Here is a 24,056-nt window from a genome sequence, read left to right on the forward strand (position 1 = left end):
TACTACATGTATGAGAGTAAGACGTATGATATGTATGTATGAACTGTCTAAAAGTACTTAAGTGACTTTGCTATGTCAAGACAGGAATTATGCTTATGTATGTGAATTGCACTAATGGTTTCTTGATGTGTTTACTTAGTATATATGGGGGGTATGGGACTCCATGTGTACATTTAACAGGAAAAGATTCAGAAGGGGTTATGAGGATTGCTTACTATTGGTACGAAATAAATGAGTTATATCTAAGGATGTAGTAAAGAACAGTCTTTATTTGATATTATAAAGTATGTGCCCTATGTCAAGTTACAAATGAAAATGTTATGACTTGTTGAGTATCATATGACTAGCCTACAGTGACTTCTTAGGTAAACTTTGTGGAAGTAGTATTATGAGATACTCCCTACATATTGCGCTAGTTGACATAGGAGTTTTCTTAGGTAATTGTCATTGTGTGAAGTTGATGTATATGATGTGCTTATGACTTGTGAACTTATGTGGTTGTGTTTATGAAGCATATATATGAAAGACTAGTGCAGAGTGACCTCAAGGTGATACATTGTTCTAAGTACACTTGAGGGTTGCTTCAGAAAACAAGTAAAGATAAAAGAGAAGTAAAATTGAATGTGCCTCAATGTATGATAAATGACTTTGTGTGTTAATATGAGTAGTATCCATGTGTATATATGTTTATGAACTATATTGTGACTTATTATGTGTATGTTCAGGAAGTTTACTAAAAAGACATGTGCATTATTTCAAATGAAATGTCTTTTTTAATTGCACGGTTTACATACTTAGTGCATTTTTGTACTAATACCATTCTTCTACATCATTTTACACTAAATATAGTTGTTTATGGCTAGAGATGTTTCCTGAGTGAAGATCTTGTACAGATCTCCAATGTTCAAGTCAAGGAACCCTTATGATTCAAGGGTTGCCTATGTTAAGGTATTTCGTTTAGTTTATGTAATAGATTAGACTTATGTTTTATGTTGTCCATGGTTGTGTCCCTATTTATTTTATTGAGTTGCGTCTTAAGATTGAAAAGAGACTTATATTGTAACTATGTGCATTATGATATTTAAATTTTCTGGTATTTTTACAATTATGCAATGAAAGAGATCTAAGGGATTGTATAAGACTTGCGAGAGGTCGAGTACACTATTTTACTTCTAGGGGTGCTCCCGGTCATGAGAAGTTAAACCTACTTTATTATGATGGTCATTACATTCTCCGCAACATAGAAAAATGTTCCGCCTCGAACGACAATAAACCCTTTTAAGGACATCAAGGACTCAACTAGCAGCATATAACAAATAACGTCATGGTCAAAACATTCATAGTATGCACAAAACATTCATGGAACACTAACTTCATATAACTATGAATTCTTTCGCAGCACAGGCAACTTCTGGAAAAATCACACAATTCAAGCACACACTTACTTTATCATTTTCTTTTTAAATTATGGAGGAACTACCTTATTCAACATTAGACATGCTCATCATACAATTTAAAAACTCAACATGCAATAACATTTGAATCACACAATGGCATACAATCATAACAACTAAAAGCAATTAGGCAAATATCATTAGCACACATTGGCATGAAAAATTATATTTTAGTAACCAATATACTCATATAAATATGATATAATCAAGAGCATTCAAAACATCACATCATTAATGAAACTCATGACATAAGGAAACATGCAACTCATACTCAAATGCAAGACTCAAAAACATAACCAAACTACTAAGGATTTTTTTTTTGTCTCTAGCTTGAGTAAGAATAGATGGAAAATATAAAAAGGTATATAACACCTTAATACTCAGTCATTCTCCACGACTTAGGGTAAACTCATCTACGACAAAAAAGAAATAACCATAAGGAATTATAACTTACCGCGCTCTTCACTACGGATTAGTTCTTTCTTTAGCTCTGAGTGAATAGAAACGATTCCTCTTTGAGGCATTACACTACAACAAATTTTATTATTTTAGACGAAATATTTTTTTACTTTACGTTCATATTTTGTCATAAAAATAATTTTTTGACAAGAAAATATTCGTCAAGCATTCGTCCCTAAAGCATGGATCACTAAACGTTTATTGAGACGCATAAGTGTTTTTTCACAAATTAGACATGAATTGTCTACGAAACTATTTGTTGCCCCTAAATGCATTCAATTCATGACAAACCTGATTTGTCATTGAATTATATATTTTTGTAGGTAATAGAATTGTTTCGTCATTAAAGAAGTTCTAATAGTGACGTGTATGATTGCCCCACTAATTATTTATTTGAATTAGTGATGATTTATTTGTCTCCAATCATATATCTATTTCTTCATTGAAGAAATAGTATTTTGTCACTGAATACTAGCTTTCAGATACGCAATATCGTTTTGTCACTAAAGTATAATTAGTGACAACGTCTACTTTCTTGCCATTTTGTAGCTAAAAATTATCACATCGTCACTGAGAAACTACTTTTACCGAAGAAATAAATTTGCCACTAGAAAATGTCATAGTTAGCGACAATCGCAATCATCATAAAATACAAACTTAATTTGTAGGTAATAAAAAGGATATGTTGGGACAAATTTTATTCTTTGTTACCAAATGAACAAGCTGTGATCGTCTTAAAATGTACAAGAAAATTATCGCTAGAAGTTTATCTTTTATACACGAAATATTTTGTCCCTAATAACAAATATTTGATAATATTTTAATTTCTAGCTATAGTATTTACTATTTGATTAAGTTATTTTGAAAGTCATCAAATGATATATAAATTATATACTTAACTTCAATGGAAAGAGAATTTATACAAACTAAAACTAATTACATACTAAAAGAAGTAAGATAACAACAAAAAAATCTTTAACTTAGATATACTAAACTTTAAAAAGAAAAGAAGTAATAAAATTGAGGTTTTTTCTCAAAAATATCATTGCAAAAAAACTTCTATAATAGTTCGTCCTGATTTCCATCTTTCACAACACGTTTAAACAAAAAATTTAAGATTTTATTTCACATATTGGGTAATTTAAGCGTAAAAAACATACAAAATTAGATTGTCCATACAACCTGTGTTGAATTTTGAAAGTGTTATTGAGGGAATAAGATCAATTTTTGAGCAAATTAGATTTAAGAGTACATACATAATGTTGTCTCTTCAGGGGGAAAGCTTATAGTATTCATGAATTGCACTAGCATTGAACAACAAATTACATATTCAGGATGAGGAAAGCTAATGTGAAAACAGAGCAGTTAAACTCAACTGAAGAGGAAGGCTAACATAACAAAATTTAATTAATAGATGATTCCATAACTATTCTTGAACAATAAAGCTAACAGTACATGAATTGAACTAATTACAGTAAACATCAAATGCATGTTCAAGAAGAGGAAAACTCATATGAAAACAAAGACAACAAACAAAATTAAAATCTCTCACGCGTAGAACACATGATTGGTTTGACAATTCATTTTTTGGTGATTTACATCCAACCTGTACACTAACAGGATAAATAAAGAGTAGAAACATGAAGTTAAATTAACGAGAACAAAGAAACTTAGTTATTATTGTAACTGAAGGGATAACTTTATAAAGTTCATTGATCGTTGTATCATGAAAAAGAAACATAGTTATATATTAGGTGTGAAATGCTACAAACTATTTCTATTTCCATAAACAAGTTCTAAAGAGATTATTATAGTTCAAAGTATAGTATGTCTAACCTTGATCCTGATGAGGTCATAAACTACTGCACTTGTTTCAAAATATCATCTTGACGTGCCAATACAACTTCCAATTGTGAGTTTAGAGTTGTTATTTGAGATTGTTGGTTTTCTACCATGGCTTCAGCTGCATCTTATCATTTCTGTAAACCATGTCGGACAGTAGCAGCCTCCTCCTTCACCTTTATTAGGGAGTCTTCTAACTTTGTCGCTTTCCTTTGACTTTATCGAGTAGTATCAGGCTTTAGACCATAATCAATACCTTTTATGTATCCCGATTTTGTACAAAGTACAGCATCCACAATTTCATCAATAGTCATTGAAGACTCTCCTCCCAGAGTATATTTAAATTTTAATTATTCATGTTATTCTAGAAGAAAATTTATTTGTTTGAAGTTATGATAAACATAAAGTAAATTATTTACATATACTCTTAAAATACTTGTTTTCTTACATAGTTAGTTTTGGCGTGTTGACATGACTAGCCCTTCACAACTTTGTAGTGGGTGGTTTTATAGAACTCAATTCTATCGGGTTCTACCCCTTCAAGTTGTTCTCACTATAAAGTGAATTTAAAAAATTGCTCACATATGAAGACAGTGAAGTAGTCTCTTCCACGAATTAAGAAAAGGAAAAATTGGTACGTCTTAATAAAAGACGATATTCACAATAGTTTCAACACTAAATCACCAGTTGCGATAAAGAAAAAACATGTAAGATTACAATTTCAGCACGTGTAGCTACAAATGCTTTTGATCACATGAAGTGGTTACGTTTGAGCTTTAATCTATTGAACTTGTTTACCTGACATCATTTACAAAAATAGTATAAAATTATAATTCAATTCTCCTGGAAACAACTATAATGTGTATTTATTTGAATATGAGTCACCTTATGTTTTGGACCACACCACATGTCTCAAAGCCTATTCCAATTCTCAGAGGTTAGTTCTTCAACTTATATTTAATGAGCATCTTATTCAGAACGTACACTTTCTAACATCCTTTTTAATGTATAACGCCATTGTCAACTTGCATTTTTGAGAATGTCTTCACCACTATATTTGACGTAAAGTTCGTCCAAATTAAGTTAAAACTTCTCCTAGAAAAGTATAATTTCATAAGCAAAAACATAAAAATAAAAATCAAACACTAAATGTTATGACGATACAAGATTAAAAAGGACAAAAATCTTACGTTTCATCTAAATTGAGCAACATCTTTTTCATCTATTGTGAGTTCCTTCCACTTGTTTGGAAGCGTAAGAAAGTTTCGTGCAATTATTCTCAACTCATTTGATAGTGTTGATGAATGGTCCGCCTTAACTGGCGTCCCCTTACCAAGTGGGATCTCTATAGTTATCTTTTTCCCTAGAGTTCTCTTCTGTTTTTCAAGACATTTTCCCCTGGTTTTTCCTCGACCATACTTAATTTTTGTTGTATTATATGAGTAGAAACAACATGTTTAAAATAGTTTTATATGCCTCTAGAGTTTTGACGATTACAATTAGGACCAGTATGGTTAATGTTTAACATGATTGAAACCTTTGATTATTTAAACTTTCACTTCAAATCTTGGTAGAAAGTTATTATAATATAAATATCAATTGATTAGTATAAGATGTTAATTACTTGTGTTATTAGTCGGAGTACATATGTTTGATACATCAACTAATTTAGTAGCTGAAACATTTTTCCCACTAAGTGGCTTTTGCTTACAGTTACGTCCTACGGGTGACATATCTTGCTTCTATTTTTCAGTGAGATTCATGGACAGTTTTGATATTTTCAAGTCTTTTCGAGTACACAAATATCAAGTCAACTGCTGAAACTCACAGGCTAGAATATCAAACTGAAACTATTCTAAATAGTATACAACTTGTAAAAGACAAGGAGATCGACGATGAACGAAAATTTAAATTGAAAGAAAAGCAAAACATTTTATTAAGAACTTTAGGAAGAATGTTATGAATAAAATAGTTCATGCATGAATCATAATACCTAACTTTGTATTTCTATTTTTCTTTCTTGATGGGTTATGCACTCAACATTGTTCAAGCAAAGAGAAACGAAATCATTCATATCTAGTTTGTATCTTCAATATGATCTTGAATCCTACTTCAATGTGAGATCAGTCTTTTCATTTATCGCACACACACGCAGACATGCGCATACACACGCACGCACTCACATATTTAAAAAATATAAGTGCCAAAACATCTATTTTTTACTGCAATGTTTGTTCAGTTTTTTAGTGGGAAAATGCAATCTATTTGAAGAGTTATGAGTGATATCCCCCAAAACAGACGAAGACGAGAAGTTTTTTTGAAAGTTGTACCATGTTTCTCTTAAAATAACATACAGTATTTGGGTTTAAAGGTTATTTAAAAAATTAATAAGTATAAAAAGAATAACAAAAGAAATAAAAAAAATTCCACACCCTAATAACAAAAGAAATAAAAAAACAATTCCACACCCTATTAAATGTATACATTATTGATATTTTCAAATATTATGAGGCCTATTGAGGTGCTGTTTTCTTTTGAGAGGAGGAAATTTCTCGCGACTTACCCTTTTGTGTGTGAGATAAAAGGTTATTTAAAATATTAAAATATATGGGTGTGGGACAAGATGTTTTAGATAACACATAACGAGTGTAAGTCATCCTTATACGTGAGGTGTGTATTTTATATGTAAAAATGTACCATATTTATATATAAATATTGAGAAAGTATCTCTATAGTTATAAGTACGCCTTGCCCCAACGTGGTGCCAAATGTTGATATGATGAAAATAAGATTGTTTGACCCCTTTCACATTTTAATTTTTTGATACTTTCAAAAATTATGAAGCCATTTGGAGGTGCAATTTCATTTGTGAGGAGGATATTTCTCTTGAGTTATCCATATGTCTTCAAGTTAAAAGGTTATTCAAAACATTAAAATGTGCGGGCATGGGACAAGATGTTTTACATAAGACATGACGAGTGTAAGTCCTTAAACGTGCGACATATAATTTTTATATAAAAATATATCAGTTTTATATATTTAAAAATTGAGAAGGGAGTTCGACTGAAGGGGAGCAGTGAGTTTAGAGAAAAACGTAGGATGAAACACTTGATTGCTATAACTACGCCATGCCCACGCGTGGTGCGCAAAAATATTGATTTCATGAAAATAAATTTTTTTGACACCGTTGTGTTTTTAATTTTGTGATATTTTTAAAAATCACGAGATATTTTAGAGGTTCAATTTCTTTTGTGCGGAGGAAATTTATCGCGAGTTACCCATTTGGATACGATTTAAAAGGTTATTTAAAACATTAAATGATGTGGGAGTGGAATAAGACGTTTTACATAACACATGACGAGTGTAAGTCCTTAAATGTGAGGCTTATTATTTATACATAAGATTTGTCTGATTTACATATAAAAATCAAGAAGGAACCTCTACTATGGGGAGGAGTGAGTTCTTATATATATATATATATATATATATATGTAAATATATATATATATACAACACACTAATTAATTAGATTTTCCATTGAAATTTAATAAAAATCAACACCTTACTATTCGATATACTCAGCCCCGCAAGTGTTCATCAGAAAAGCAGAACATCTCTTGTGAGCTTAGCTGTCCACCTTCCAATGACCCTGCTTTGTAAAAATTTTAGGTGATGCTTTTGGCTATACCTTGCCTCGCTAGTGTTCAAGTAATTATCTATCCTTTCTCTAAATGTTACTTGGTATTGTATCCATCCCGTGTTCCCTTTTGACTTGAACCTATAATTATCCATACACAACTTCAAGAATTTAAATGACTAATTTCAAAGTACAAAACAATGAATACTTGACTCTTTTATAACATTTAATTTTTATGTGATTATACATTTTTGTAGTTTATAATGTACAAAGGACAAATCAATTCTCCAAAGCGCTCAAAAAGATATGTTTATGGACTCCAATCTTTTATGCAATTTGTTCGGTCTCGCTTTGGTCAAAACTCTAAAATCGATGTCCATGTGATGCTTGTTTGAATATAAATTTTTAAACACAAGATGTAGTGTATGACCACTTGTTGTTGAAAGGATTTAAGAAAGATTATATTCACATGAACTACCATGGACAACTAAATCAAATGAGAGATGATTATACAACACTTTACAATGAAGACGAAAAGAGGAAAGGATAAACGAAGAACATGTCAGCAATAACGGATTTCATGTCATGTTAGAAGAAAATAGTAGAAGATCAAAAGTCAATCCTGTGGAGGATACAATTGGTGATAAATCATGTGGTGATTTGATCAAGAGTGAAGCAAATAATTTAAAAGGTTTTTTTAAAAAGAAGGTGAATGTGAATTGTACCAAGGATGTAAAAAATTCTCCAAGCTTTCATTTCTTGTGAAATTGCTCCAGTTAAAAGTGTACAATCAAGGGAGCAACAAGTCATTTGATATGTTGTTGGAGTTACGACTCAATGTATTGCCTGATGGTGAGACACCTCTAAAGTCGCATCATGATGCAAAAGGTATGTTGCGTGGTTTAAGATTAGGATACACTTCAATCCACGCTTGCAAGTATGGTTTTTTGCTTTATTGGAATGAATTTAAAGATAGACAAGAATGTCCTCATTGTGGTACTTCCAGGTGAAAAATTTATAAGGAAAAATGTAAAAAGATTCCTCATAAAGTTCAGCGATATTTTTTCTTAAAGCCAAGACTTCAAAGCTTATTTATGTCTACAAAAACAGGCACAAATATGAAGTGACATAAATAAAAATATGTGGAAGATACCAATGTGTTAAGGTAACTAATTGATTCTACAGTTTTGAAAGAGTTTGACAAGACTCATAGATGGTGTATGAAAGAACCACGTAACGTAAGACTGGCGTCGTGACTGGTGGTTTCAATCCATTTGGTAACATGAGAACAACATATAGCATGTGGCTTGTAATTTTATTTCCTTATAATCTTCCTCTTGGAAATGCTTTAAGGACTAGTTTGTGATGATGTCACTACTTATCCCTGGTCCTCAAGCACCTAGAAATGATATTGATGTTTTCTTGAGGCCTTTGATTTATGAATTTAAAGAATTATTGAGTGATGGAGTAGGGACATTTGATGTGTCTACATGAAAGTGCTTCCGATGCATGCTTATGTTTTATGGACCATAAATGACTTTCGTACTTATGGTAACTATTTAAGTTTTTTATTGTTCAAGTTGTGTGAATCATCCCTGTCATAGACGAGTCAATTTTCCTCAACTTAGTTAGAACCTTGCTTTTTGTGTTTTCATTATTGATACATACAGTAAACATTAATTTAGAACAATAATCTCTTTTTGTTACTTTTTTTACATTTTTTGAAATTACTCTATTTTAAAATTATACCATTCATACAGTGGCTTGGTACATACATTAAAAAAAATCTATTTTCAAAATTTCTCTATTTTTTTAGTTAGAACATTTCTCTTTTTCTGTTTTAAAATTATACGTTTTTGTATTAGGTAATTTTTCTAGATGGAGCACTAAATGATACATGTCATGTCCTACTTTCAATAAGGATGTACCTTCACAAAAGCTAAGAAGTAAAATTTGTTGCATGAATCACTGTTGGTATCTTAAACCTACTCACAAATGGAGAAGAATCAAGAAGCTTAATTGAAAGAAACAAAACAAATCAAAACCAAAAGATGTCTTTGGAGATTATTTCTTACAACAATTGGATTTGCTTGATAATTATATGCCAGGAAAATACTCAAATAATAAGTAAAGAAAATATCTTCCTACAGATTTGAATTGGGTGAAGAAAAGTATTTTTTTGAGTTACCATACTTGAAAGACTTAAAGTTACGAATAATCTGGATGTCATGCAAATAGAAAAGAACATTTGTTAGAGTGTTCTAGGAACATTATAGAATATTGATGGGAAATCTAAGGATACATATAAATCAAGACAAAATCTTGAGGATATGGGCATAAAAAAGAACAGTCGTTGCAACATGATGACTCTGGTTATACGAATGTCATTTGTTTGTTATAATATGTATGAAAAAGAGAAAAACTACTTTGGGGATTATTTAAATCTAATAAATTTTAAGATTGTTATGCTTCAAATATCTCTAGTTGTGTAAGTTAGAATGGTGGTTAGATAACGAAAATCAATATTCATGACTATCATGTTTTGTTTTAGCGATTGTTGCCTATAGTTCTTTATGGATGTATAAATACATTTGTTTCTTTAGCATTGATTGAGTTGGCCCATTTCTTCCATAGATTATGTTGTAAGACATTGAAACAGGATGGCTTAGAACAACTTTAAAAGGATATAGTGATTATATTATGTAAGCTTGAGATTATCTTTCCACCTACTTTTTTTTATGTAATGGTACATTTGGTTGTGCGTTTACCATGCGAGGCTATGAATGTGAGACCGGTAAAATATAGTTTGATGTAGAAAATTGAGATGTTTTTATGCAAACTTAAGTGTTATGTGCGAAACAAGGCATGACCAGAAGGTTCTATTGCAGAAGGCTATATTATTGACGAATGTTTGACATTTTGCTCTATGTATCTTACTGACATTAGTCAAAATTTAATCATTAATATCGAAATGATGATGGATCTAGTAAGACAGATGAACATGTCATAGACATATTTTCATAGAGTGTTAGAGCATCAAAAGGAGTTTATGATGCATTACCAAAGAAAGACTTTGATATGGCTCGATAGTATGTATTCAATTATTGTGAAGAATTAGAAACTTTTGTAAAGTAAGATTATTTATTTATTTAGTTACATTCATATTTTGTTATTTTAAGTCACGTATGAATAGTTTATGTTCTAACATGCAGAGAACATGAATATGAGTTGATTAATCAAGGTGTTTAGAATATAAAAGAGAAACATAAAGAACGATTTCCTCAATTGTTCAAAAATAAGAGTAATTGATTTTTTATGATGTTAACTTTTTTTGCGTTTAAGTACAATTTTTTTTCATTACTACTTGAATGCAATATTTTTTCAACGTAGATTATGCTATTGTATTATAAGGATAAAACAATATCTCTCAAGAAATTATATCCTTTTGCTATGGAAGTTGATTTGCCTGGAAGGAAAAGTCGTGGTTGTATTTTGAATGGTGTTACGTATCATATTCAAAGTCGTGATGAATTACGTAAATGTCAAAATAGCGGTATAGTTTTTGAAAGCTATAATGAAAATGAGGTTATACATTTTATGGTATAATAATTAACATCATTGAGTTAGAGTGTGTTAATGGAAATCGAGTTGCCTTATTTAAATGCAAGTGGTTTGATCTTCACAAGAATACAGGAATGCAGAAAGATAACTATTTCACCAATGTTAATATAAAGAGATTTTCGCATGGATATTATTCTTTTGTACTAGCCACACAAGTGAATCAGGTTTTTTGCATAGATGATCCGAAATTAGGAGGGAATTGCCGAATCGTACAAAAATTTCAAGATATGCATATATATGATGTCCCAGAGATGTTATGGAAAGTGATAAATTTTATTCTACTAATGATGATGTGTATCAAGATGTTTCAGTTGAAAGTAGTGTGGTTGGTAATGATATTGAGGATATTCCGAGCAAGTTACACAGAGGTGATGGGGATTCAACTATCTTAGATTTCTGTTTAGTCGAGATGGAGATTCAAACAGGACATGGAGTTGACTACACTACAGAAGATTCAGATTAAGATGATGACACTAGTGTAGATTAGATAAGTGATCATGACAGAAATGAAGGTACTAAAATTAATAGTAAAAATGAAGATAACGAGACAGATTATGATAACGACGACAATGATTCGATGATGTAACCTTCCATTTATTATGAAAAGTGCATCTCCATTTCGTCTCATGTATGTATTCTCTACCATATAACTTTTTAATCCTTCTCTTTCTTCTCTTCTTGATCATCATCATCTGATTCTTGCATGACAAATATTCCAGCTAACTAGAAAAGGGCATGTCAAGCAAGGAATGATTTTTAAAAGACTCACTACAGAAATAAAATTTTCAGTGTATTTTCATCTACTGTTAAATTGGTGACTGGGAATGTTTCATTAGAAAAGCAGTATCCTTCAATGTATTTAGGCAGAATGTTTCATTAGACAAACAGTTTCCATCATCTAGCCTTTTCTCCTTTTTTTGTATTCTTGTATTTTTGGATGTAGCTTTCACTATTCCTTGCATTCTTGCTCATGGTTGTTAAACTCCCGTAAATGGTTGCAACTCATTTTTGTAGTCATACCTGCTTATTTCATTGTAGACAATGTTTGCTGATTATTGCATTCTTGAACGTGGATGCCAGTTCGTGCATTCTACATTATGAATGTTGGTGGTTGATGTATTCTATGAGATAGGTTGTTTTAGTTATTTTTTTGCTTTGCTGCATTATTGACAATGATTGTTATTCCTTATTGCATTCTTGACATGGTTTCTACTTCCTTTTGTTGTTGTTGCTACTGCTAGTGTAGTAGTCTTATTTTAATTTTGAAATTCAATTGCTATTAGAATCACAACTTATATTACTTACCGAAGCCGTATTGGCTATACCTCTCTTAAAATGTTTAATCAGAAGATTCAGATGCCCTTTTTAGTTTCTAATACTATGTATCAAGTTAAAATATATTAAACAAATCAAAATGAGCGAAGTATAATGAATAAAGATCCTCAAAGCTTAAAAAAGACATGAGAAACTCTATGTCAAATTAATTCTAAAAGAGTAGGCTATTTTCAAAAGAATCACGAAGATCAAATTCATTTCTCGATAAACAAGTATATCATCAAGAACTTTTGTGTTAGTATATTAGTATCTTTCACTGTACAAACCTCGATGACATTTCTCGATGATGTAATTGTGTTGTTAAAGAAAATTGTTTTAACACATAACCTATTTTGTGAAGAATTTTGTTGTATCTATGTCGTTAATTGATTAACGAAAATATAGTAAACGTCACTAATTATATACAACATTAGTGACAATAATTAAGGTCAGAATTAAATATATTTTCTATAGCTAAAAAATAAAATGTTTGACTACAAACACTAATTTGTCACAATTGTAACAACATCTTATTTGTGATAGTACTTTTCTCTTTCCCAAAACAGAACTAATTTAAGTAAAAAATAGGGTTTGTCACAGCTTAGCAACATTATTAATGACAAAAAGATGTGTCACTGATAAAATAAAGTACGTTGTTAATAATACTTATTAAACAGCACTTTAAAGGACAATTTTATCACAAACTTTTGTGATTCGCCACTAACAGTGTAGGTTCATATATTTAGAGACAAAATCTCATTTTTGTCACAAAATATGGAAATATAATGATGAATTTTATATCATAGTTAATAATTTTGACGCTGAATATCTTTTTGTTGTAACGTTAGGATCTACACCATCATGAGGAGCTTGGTTGACCTCCTTCCCTTTAGTCATGAGGTTAGGTCAATCATTCATCTTATGACCCCTATTACCACACCCAAAGCAACCATCCTACTGGCAAGACACTTAACCCAAGTGTTTCCTTTCACAAGTACCCCACCTAGACCTCTCAAAAGCACGACCACCTCCTTGTGAAATATAGTTGGAAGCCCTATCCTTGTTCCACATAGAAAACTCTTGAATATAGAACCTCTTCTTAGACTTGGGTTAATTTTGTTCATCTTACCTAGGCCTCTATGAATCCCTATTCATCATTCTATGCTTAGAGTCATCAATTTGTTGAGCATAGACCATGATTCTAGAAGTATCCATATCATTAAGAAGCATTTTTGTACGACAGTCTTCTTCCACAAAGCTAGACACTCTCTTTATGAACTTATTCATTCTGGCACGAGACATTGCTACCATTGTTGGGGCATACTTAATGTTTTGGGTGAATTGGAGAGAATGCTCCTTCACACTCACCACCCCTTTATGAAGGTTAATGAATTCCACCAAATTTCTCTCCCTTAACTCTATGGGAAAGAACCTATCAAGAAAACAAACCTTGAACAATTCCCAATCTACCGACCTTCCCTAGTCTCTCATCCCTCCATTACTCAAACCACACTACCACCCTATCTTTGAGTTGATAAGCGGCTATTTCAGCTTTATCTCTAAGAGTCACACCAATAGCATTAATCACCTTGAACACCTATCTATGAAGCCTTGTGGATCTTCATCAATATTTTGCCATGTAACATCAGAGGGTTCATCCTCATAAAATCACATATTTTATAAACGAGAGTACTTCCATTGGGTTGAGGTCGAACTCCTATGTTAGCTTTGTTAACCATATGATTACTGACATTAAGAGCTTGAGTAGTGATGAGTCGGGTTAAAATCCTAAGATCATCCTTATCTCTGCATTAGTCATATACCCTTCAACATAGGGAGCTTGAAAACCATAGGGAATTGGAGGCATTTGAGGCGCTTGAGGTCCTTGAGATTCTTGAGGGAGAACCACCTCATTCACATCTTCTTGGTTATCCAAAGGATCTTTCTCACCCCGGGGAGGAATCTTCTCATTAGATACTCCTCCCTTCTCCCTTCTAGAGGGTGTTCACATAGTATTCATATCCTATAAAGACAAGAAAAGAGGTTGAGAAAAGACATTTATAGAACTCAACTCTATGGCACGACACTAGAGTAATGAATAAAGAAAAATTCTATCATCTTATAGATTTTTCTCATGGATTTGTCGCGACTCACACTGTTGAACAAGACTGTACTAGATGTGGCTTGTTATACTTTGGACATTAAACTATTTTCCAAAACCATATGCTCTGATACAAAGTTGTAACAACCCACAACAACACCCTGGAAAGAGGGAGCACTCTTGAGTTGTCACAAGGCGTACTTGACCCTTCAGAGGTTTTGTACAAGCCTCTTAGCTATCATTCATTACATACGATATGAAAAGTAGTGTGTAATTAAAAATTTTCACCAAGATAATAACAAGAACCTCTTTTATAAAAAAAAAACTAAGAAAAAGTATAATTATCACAATCCATCTTAAAGATACAAATTAAATATCTCAGGGTCACGCCCCTTTACATTGAAAGAAATTCATAAATTATACAAGTCTTAAATAAGAACTCAAGAAATGTATACTATGACCTCGAATATATATATGAACATACTAAGTCTTTAGAGAGTCAACATCCCAAGATATGCCTTCTAGGAACCTTCACTTGCCTTCAATGTATACTTTTAAAGTAAAGAAAATATGGTGTCATTAAAAAAATTGTACTAAGTCTGAACTATGCATAAACATGCAAAAGAGGACATTTTATTTGAAATAAGAATTGATGCTATTTATGTAAAACCTTCATGAATATAGTCATAAAACATAAAATAAATCATCAATTAACAAAAAGAAAACAACTTGTATAATTTTAACATAATAATACAGTTTACCGTAAACCTACTCCCTATAATGTTTCCCTATCGAAACTTATCCTAAGACTCACTAAGATAAGACATGAAGAAACCGCCAATACAATCTCTTCAATACACACCTAAGTGATTCTTAGGACTACTAAGGTTAAGCATACTTCGCCACACTTAACATCCCAACATTCAATATTAAAGATATTAGAGAAGACATAATTCCATTTATGTATTCCACATAAGAAGCATCCCTTAAGACAACCAACAAGTTACACTTAGTGTAATGTGAAGGTAGCATCTCGTACTACTACATCCACCTTAGTGCTCCTAGAGCATTCCCTTAGACTATGCACATAAAATTTATCAATTTCATAATCTTCATAAGTCTTACTCATAAATAATCATACTTTATGAATCATAGACATAAAATCAACATGCTTTTGTTTCATTAGACATAAAGTCTCATTACTTGATTTTCATAACCTAATGACCCATTCATTCATTCTCACATAAAGACACACAAAGACTCCCTCCATTTGTCTACTTGTCCAACGGATAGAAGTGTCACATAGAACAAACTACCCTAAGTAGTAAACTTTTTATAAGGCTTAGTTTGTTATATCCTTTGGTGGGGGATATATTTGACCAACATAGCCCATAATAGCTAGATAAGGAATCCCGATAATAACCACTAACGGATGAGGGATCCCCACTTTCCTAAGGTAGGGTCATTCTTAAGCCTTTACATGGATTTCCAATAGATAGTCCTATGCGAGCGCATAAAGGGATAAGGAGATTGCTTCTAATTAACTCATTCTTTACTAACGAAAAGTACTTATCTCAATAAGTACATTGGATACAATATCTCAAATTACAAAGTGTATCCACCCCTTCTTCAAATCCTCTCGGTGCGAAGTATAACTCCCCCACGGAGTCATAGGCATCCATTAACTATAGGTTAAGAAATAGGTATTTAGATCCACATCTCTAATCCCAAAGGGTACTTATCCCTAGGGTTTACTTTAGAATACCACATCTCAACTCACGAAGGGTATTTAACCTCGAACTTATCTTAGAAAGCTCTTTGGAATACTGAGGTTGCTACTAACCACTTCATCTCAACTCACGAAAAGTGTTCACAAAAAATCCCCCATTTACATTTGTGAACATCATTCATTCATTCAAAGTATGTGTACAAGTACATGTGAGCACACCTGTCATAAAATCACAATATTCATAATTTGAGTCTTAAACATAGTCATACCTGCATTCATCATATTTCATATACTATCATGCTTCACATATACATATACATTATTTAAACATGATGACTTCAAGTAACACATTAACAACTTCATAAGATCACCACATGCATATCGTTCACAATCATCACTTTACTTCACATGCTACGCCTTCAAGGCCATAATCACATTACACATATTCATACATATATTAATTTACTGCAAATAAAAACCGCCACCAAAGGTTGACCATACCACTCAAGGTCATTTCACAATATGAAGTAATCACTATAATAAACTTACCGTTCATCCAAGGTTTCACCACTTTTCCTCAATTTTACCAACAATTCATCATAAAGTAGCATTTGAGGCAGTATATAATCAAAATATACCATCAACAAGTACCACTCTAATATTTCCTAACATTATCAAGATATATACACTAAACCCACTTCATAAACTAAAAGTTAAAAATATACAAAACGTGGTTTTATAGGTATTTTGAAATTAAAATCATCAATTAACACTAAAATAAAATATTTTAATCATTAAAATATTCTCTTCCCAAGATACATGCTTAAATTCAAAGATAGAAGAAGTTGAAGTTTAATAACCCTTTTTGAAATCTCTTTGAAATGGCTTCTTGAATGAAAAAAGGCTCAAGGATTAATCTCCATATATCACTATGATGAAACTCAAGAAATTTGGTGAATAAAATGTCCAAGAACTTCTCTTCTAGACCTTCCTTGAGTTGTAGATTCTGTAGATTTTGAGAGAGTGTTTCTTGAGGGAGGGGTTTTAATATTTAAAAGATACAGTCTAACCTAGGTATTGGAGTATAAACTAACATAAAATACCCTAAAAAAACTCCAATATTCATAAAATACTTGGAGTGAGTTTACAAAAAACACCCCAAGCTTGGCTGATTTCCCTACAGCTTTACGCAGTGACCAAACGACAGACCCAAACTAATGGGCGTCGTTTGAACAACGATCAATCCTGTTGGGCATCGTTATGTTCCGACACTGGATTCATGGGGAAAAATATTCCCACTAATAAGTGTAGAGATACGCCCAAGACGATGGGTCATCGACCAGCCTACTATTCGTTGGTGAGGTCGTCGATTGGGCAGTGAATTGGATGTTTTGTTGCCTAGTACAGGGTTCTCTCCTAGGAATACTCGTGGATCCTAGGTGTATTCTTACCAATAATTTGAACCTCTTAAAATGTTTATATAGTTCTTAGGTTCCTCATACATTAATTTGGACTCCTAAAAACTCAGCAAACATTCAAAGGCTCAGAAGGACTCACATAAGCACTCAAACGTCTAGCCGTCGAACGTCTTGATTGTCTCTTGACATTTGACTTCCAAACTTTTCAAACTGACTTTAAAAATTAAAATTAACTATTTTAACAAATTATTAACTCGTCAAAACACTACAAAAAATCAAGTTCAACCTACATCATTATGAGGGTCATTACAACTCTTATATGGGATGAGTTATAAATTAAGTTATGTATAAGGTTATGATTATGTGTTGAATGAAGTCGAGAATTAATACTATGAGCTGTAAATCATTAATATTTTATGTGGTTGCTTTCTTTTAGATTATAGTATTGAGTCCCTTCCTTTCTCAAAAAGCAAGTTAAGGTGTCCTTCGGGAACGAATGTTCCCAAGGGGGTTAATGTAATCCCCAGAAGTTGCATTGCTTAGTATAGAGTCTTATATATTTTAAAATAATGATTGTAGATTTAAATGAATTTACCCAACTTTATTAGGTGGTATTAGAACAAAAATATGAAGGGACGACCAAGACGTTCGCATATTTTGAAAATAACCTAGTGTTCCTTTAGATGTTTCAACGGGTTTAAAGAGTGGGATGAAATCTAAACTTGGTGAAACGGCATTGGTATATAAAGTTTATTTAGGTTTACATAAAAGGAAATACTTTCACAATTTTTAACACATAACAACATTCATCAAATAATCCATTAATTAATTTAGACCCTTTATTCAAAGTTATCTTAAGACTCACCTAGGTATGATGTCAAGACCCCCAAAATGAATTAAGATGTATAGACCCTCACATGTGCCTAAAAGCTTAATAATATGTTAATAAATGCTTAATAGGATGTATGATTGATATGAAAATATTTAGAGGTCAAACGTCTAGGAACGTCCAAGATGATCAAAAGATAGTCTTTAGACGTGCTAGTGTGTTCTAGTGTGACATTTCATGTTTTACGTGTTATTAGGTTCTAAAATTGATAAAGAAGGACCTTAATATGTGTATGATTGTAATTAGGTTCGAAATTTCCGGAAAAAACTCCCCAAAGACCACCAAAAGGGTTTTTGAGGAGGACCAAAACGCTTGCCAAAGTCTTGCTTTCTAGTGTCAAATCGATGACCCCATGAACGAACTATCGTGAATGAATCAATGCCACATGAATTTTAGGTGTTAATAAACACTTAGAAGTGAGACCTCAGCCCCACAATATGGTGTCTTTGTCGCAAACAACGTAGCATCAAGATGGTTCGTCGATTAGACGATGCTCCATTAATTGTCTTCCATCGATGCAGCCTGCAACTTCTTTCCATGCACGTTGTCCATTAATGGGGTGAATGGAAAATTTACCCCACATTCAATAGAAGCTCAATGTTATTTTATATTCATTATGTAATGATGTTGAACAATGTACACAGACACTTCATGCATATCTATTAATAAGGTGGATTCATGCTTATTAAGGAAAGGATAGTTCTCCTATGCATCATTACCTATTTCTATGCATGTAAACTATATGATTAATGAGTTATGAAAATGTGTGAATAGAGTTGTTTATGTGAAGTTAGATCTCACATATTTATGCACACACACATGATCCTATGAATAGTAGAATTATATGAAAGGACATTCTCACATAATATAGGTTCTATGATATAAACGTACCTTCTCACATAATATAGGTTCTATGATACGAAAGGACATTCTCACATAATATAGGTTCTACAAAGAAATTCTCATCTATGAAACCTTTGAGATATATGATGTATGAAGGACAAAACTCCTAAATCCTACTTTATGAACTAATACACTAAAAGCTTAAATATGTTTAAAAAGGTTGTTTGAGACAAGCACCAACTGAACATGACAAATGAGAGTGGGGGCTTCACGTCTAGCAATTGTTGTTTCCTGCAAGAGAACATTCACGTTTAGCAAGTCCGAGTTCTTAACATAGATGTTTTATCATGAGATTGAAATCTCCACGTATAGCAAGTCAAGTTTTATAGTAGCAATCTCCATATTCCATAAATATATTCCCCCTTAGGTTATAGCTAATGGATTCCACCTATATAGCTATGTACGAATTGTTACACCTTAAACAAGTGTTAACCCTCTTTTTCAGTACGGGAGAAGAACACCGGATTCTATGTAGGAGGTCATACTTACTAAACGTGAGACCTTCATCTGTTTCCATTCCCTTTCGTTGCTAAGAACTTGTTCCATTCAGTAGTCATAACAATTTTATTACAAGATCACATTCGTATATTCTAGACGCCCCTTATATGAACGACTCGTCATATTAGCTCATAGGTATTAATAAGTGAGAACTACCATTTCATTTTTTAAAACCACATAAAACTGAGTAAACATTTCACTCAACACTATTTCATAATCATGAGAAGTACTTTCAGTCATATATTAATCATATCTTTATATGCTTGCGTACTTCGTAGCCAATTCAATAGTATAGGGTAAACAATGAGGTGTACTTGCTATCAACATCACAACCACACATTATACATAAAAGAATTACAATCTAAAGAAAAAAATACTTTATAATTGAATTCACGAAAAATCAATCTTCATACATTATATCCTTTCATAGCCTCATACTTAAATTGAAAAATATAACATAGTCAATGCATAAACAAGATAATTTCAAGAATTAATTTGTATCAATTACGATTCTACTTATACATATAGTCATTATCTCCTACAATTACCATAAAAATACAAGGAATAATGACTGTAGGAAAGAATAGGGGTTCAAAGGGAAAATCTTGAGTGATTAACAACAATCGACCGTCAATACTTAGTTGAACAATGTGTAAAAGAATATAATTCATCATAAATTGAATAAAAAATTCGTTTTGAAAAGAGAACCCATGTCTAGATTGAAACCCTATTCTTGGGAAAGTTGAGAATCATCTTTGAAAGGGCCTCTGTGGAAAAGGGAATCCCGAGAAAGAAAGAAACAACACCTTAGTGATAATCTTGCCAAGAATTTGGGATGAAAACCTTGGTGAATTCGTCCTACACTTGAAGATCTAGTGTTCTTCAATGGAGGTTGAAGTATTGGGGAGAAAAAAGTCTAGAGAAGTTGGAGAGAATTGGGTTTCGGGAATTTTGTGGTGTTTGGTTAGTTAAATGAAGGTTAAATCTTATATAGTCCCTCATCTAATTTAATTAACCACCCCTAACCCCTAATTAAATAATTAAGTAACTAAATAATGAATTCATTCACTTAAAATTTTGATAGTCGACTTGGAATTTCAATCGACGGTTGCCCGTCACCTAGGCGTCTATCAAACAACAGTGTCATGCTAATCTTCATCTTCCCTCTTGGAGGACACCAAAATGCCATCAATAAAGGCAATTGCAAAGGAATAAAAGTAATCTCGTAACACCATATTCATTAGGTCATAAAAGCCAGTGTGGCATTAGTTAGACCAAAGAACATGACTAGGAACTCTTAGTGACCATACCTCGATCAAAACGTCATTTTAGGTATGTTGTCCCCTCTCACCGTAAGTTTGTGATAAACCGACCTCAAGTCAATCTTGAAAAAGTAGCCTGCCCCTTGTAATTATTAAAAAATTATAATTCTAGGAGAATGATACTTTTTTTTATAATAAACTTATTTATCTAATCATAGTCAATGCACATCCTAATTTTTCTCTTTACAAACAACACCAGAGCAACCCAAGGAGAAATACTGGTCTTATAAAACCCTTGTCAATTAAATTCTTGAGTTGAAGCTTAAGTTCTTGAAACTCGTCCGTAGCCATCTTGTAAGAGGGATTCAAATAGTTTTTGTATCCGGCAACAAGTATATGTTGAAGTCTATTTCCTGTTCTTGACGAACTTCGGGCAAGCCATCGGGAAAGACTTTAAAAAATTCCATCACAATGGGAACCAACTCTAATGGAGGCATTTATTATTCAAGGTATTTGAACTTACAACATGATAATGACACCCTTTAGAGATCATCTTGATTACCCTTGTTTTAAAATCTATGTAAGCAAAACAAGCACGTAACTGATCCATACAAAATATGACATTAATGTCAACCATATCAAGTTCGATCTTGTCCACAAAAGTAACTCTATTGGGAAATAATACAGGACAACTCCTAAAGACTCTTCTAGACACGACAGCGTCACCCAGTGGGTTGTAACTTAAAAAGTCTCCATTAGAATATCAGGTAATACATTGAACTTTCTAGATAGAAGAGGGTTACAAATGCAACGGTAGCACCGGATCTAATAAAGCATAGAGATTAATAGAGAACACTTGTAACATATTATTAACGACATCGGAAGACTCCTCTTGATCACCCCTAAGGGCATAGAGGAGATTCTTCTAAGGAGCATCAAGATTGGGAGTACTTCCTTGTGCTTAAGCATTACTCTATTCATGGGACCAATCTTTCCACAACCATTATAAAACTCCAGAAGATTCATGGCGTAGACTATAGATTAGACTATTGAAAAGTCATTAAAATTATGTTTCCATACCTATGCTATTGTAATGAACTCAATTAGAAAAGCATAGAGCAAAACGACAAAGAAAGACCTTGATGTCAGGAAACTAGTTAATTTAAACTAGTTGATGTCCCTTTGTATTTTTAAGATTTTGGAGTGTCTAATGATGTTCAAAACTTTTAAAAACACATTGAGGAGGTGGTATGTAGTACAAAAGGTCCAAACGTTCTGTAACGATGTAAGACTCAGAAAATGACTTAGGTGAAGCTAGAACCTAACATGGTTGTGGTGATGGTAGATCCTAACATGGTCTAAAGTCCTAATTGATTTGTAATGGGGCTTGGAGGAAGTGTCTAAGAGTTTAGGTGCAGTGGAACTCAAACGTCAAGGGATGATCAAGACGTTCGACGACTAAGTCACTTTTGTGCCTCATATGTGATTTTATGTGTTTATGTATGGTTGATAAGGATATAAAGTCCTTAAATGAGTTATTATGGTGTATATAGTCAGTGTGTCAAGTTTTGTGATGTTTGGAGGTCAAACGTCCAGACACATCCATAATGTTTGAAATATTTGCCTTGAAACGACCATGTGTGTCTATGCATGCTTTGTCTAGTTTTACGTTTTTTTTTGGACGAAATTTATGTGTAAGGTTCTAATATTGTATACAAACATGTTTGGGTTGAAAAAATCCGCTCAAACATCCCCAAGGACAAACCAAGGGACCTTGAAGAAGGACCCATGTTGGTGCCCAAGATTGCCCAAGGCAGCCCACCAAAGGATTGCAATTGATGCCCAGTAGATCAGTCGCAACCCCGTTCGTGGTTTATCATCGATTGATACTTATTTTCGGAGGGAAGGGACCAATGATAAGATTCCGTCCCATAACATGGACAACTAGGACGGTCAGTTATTCAAGGGATGGGTCGTTGATGGTCCATCCATCGTTTGGGTCTGTCCCTACGCAAGTCACTGTATGTTCGAGGGGTGAATTGGTAAACTCACCCCACGTCCCAATAAGACTCTGCATAGTTTTTTTTAGTGTTTATAGGTATTTTCATTGTAAATAAGTCATTAAACTCTTATTTAAACACTAACATCTAAATCAAAACACATTCACTCCAAAAGTATCTCCAAAAAAACCTTTATGAGAGCTCAAGGTGAATATGGAGCTTGAAGATGGTTCTTCAATGGAGTATCTTCTTCAATTATCGTTGGATTCTTGTACTAAGGTATGCAACTTATTAATCTAAAGCTTGATATCACCTTAGAGCAAATTTCAAAATTGATTTTCAAAGATTTCAAAAAGATAAAAAGTCCAATTTCTACTCTAAGTCTTGGGTTCCTGCATGAAAGGTTTTTAAACGTTAAGAGATGATATTATTTGTTTATAATTGATGTTTTCAATGAAATTATTCATGATCCCTTGACCTTCACAAATCTCTCAATTTGACTAAACTATTGATTATGTGATTATGCTTAGATATTAATGAATTCAAGTGTCAAATTGTGAAGGGCTTGTGATTCATGTATAGATATAATTGATTATATTTTAGGCTGTTTCAATTTGATCAATTGAGTATTATAGATTCTTAGATCTATTCAATATTGGTTTTATTGACTTGGTATTGGTATAAGGCTTACGATTTCTAATGCAGTATCCTATGGGCTATTGAATCATATAAAAATTTTATTGAATTGATGTCTAATTGATCATATATTGATAATTATATATTGAATTGACATAGACTTATTGTGTATTATAGTTTATGTATTGATTTGATGTTCATGGCCATTATAAGGGCCTTATGGTATCGAATTGGATTATTTAGCTTGGAGATTGAAGTGGTGAGATTGAATGGATGGTAGGCTTCCCTAACTC

This window comes from Solanum lycopersicum, chromosome 9, assembly GCF_036512215.1.
Source record: "Solanum lycopersicum chromosome 9, SLM_r2.1".
Taxonomy (NCBI): Eukaryota; Viridiplantae; Streptophyta; class Magnoliopsida; order Solanales; family Solanaceae; genus Solanum; species Solanum lycopersicum.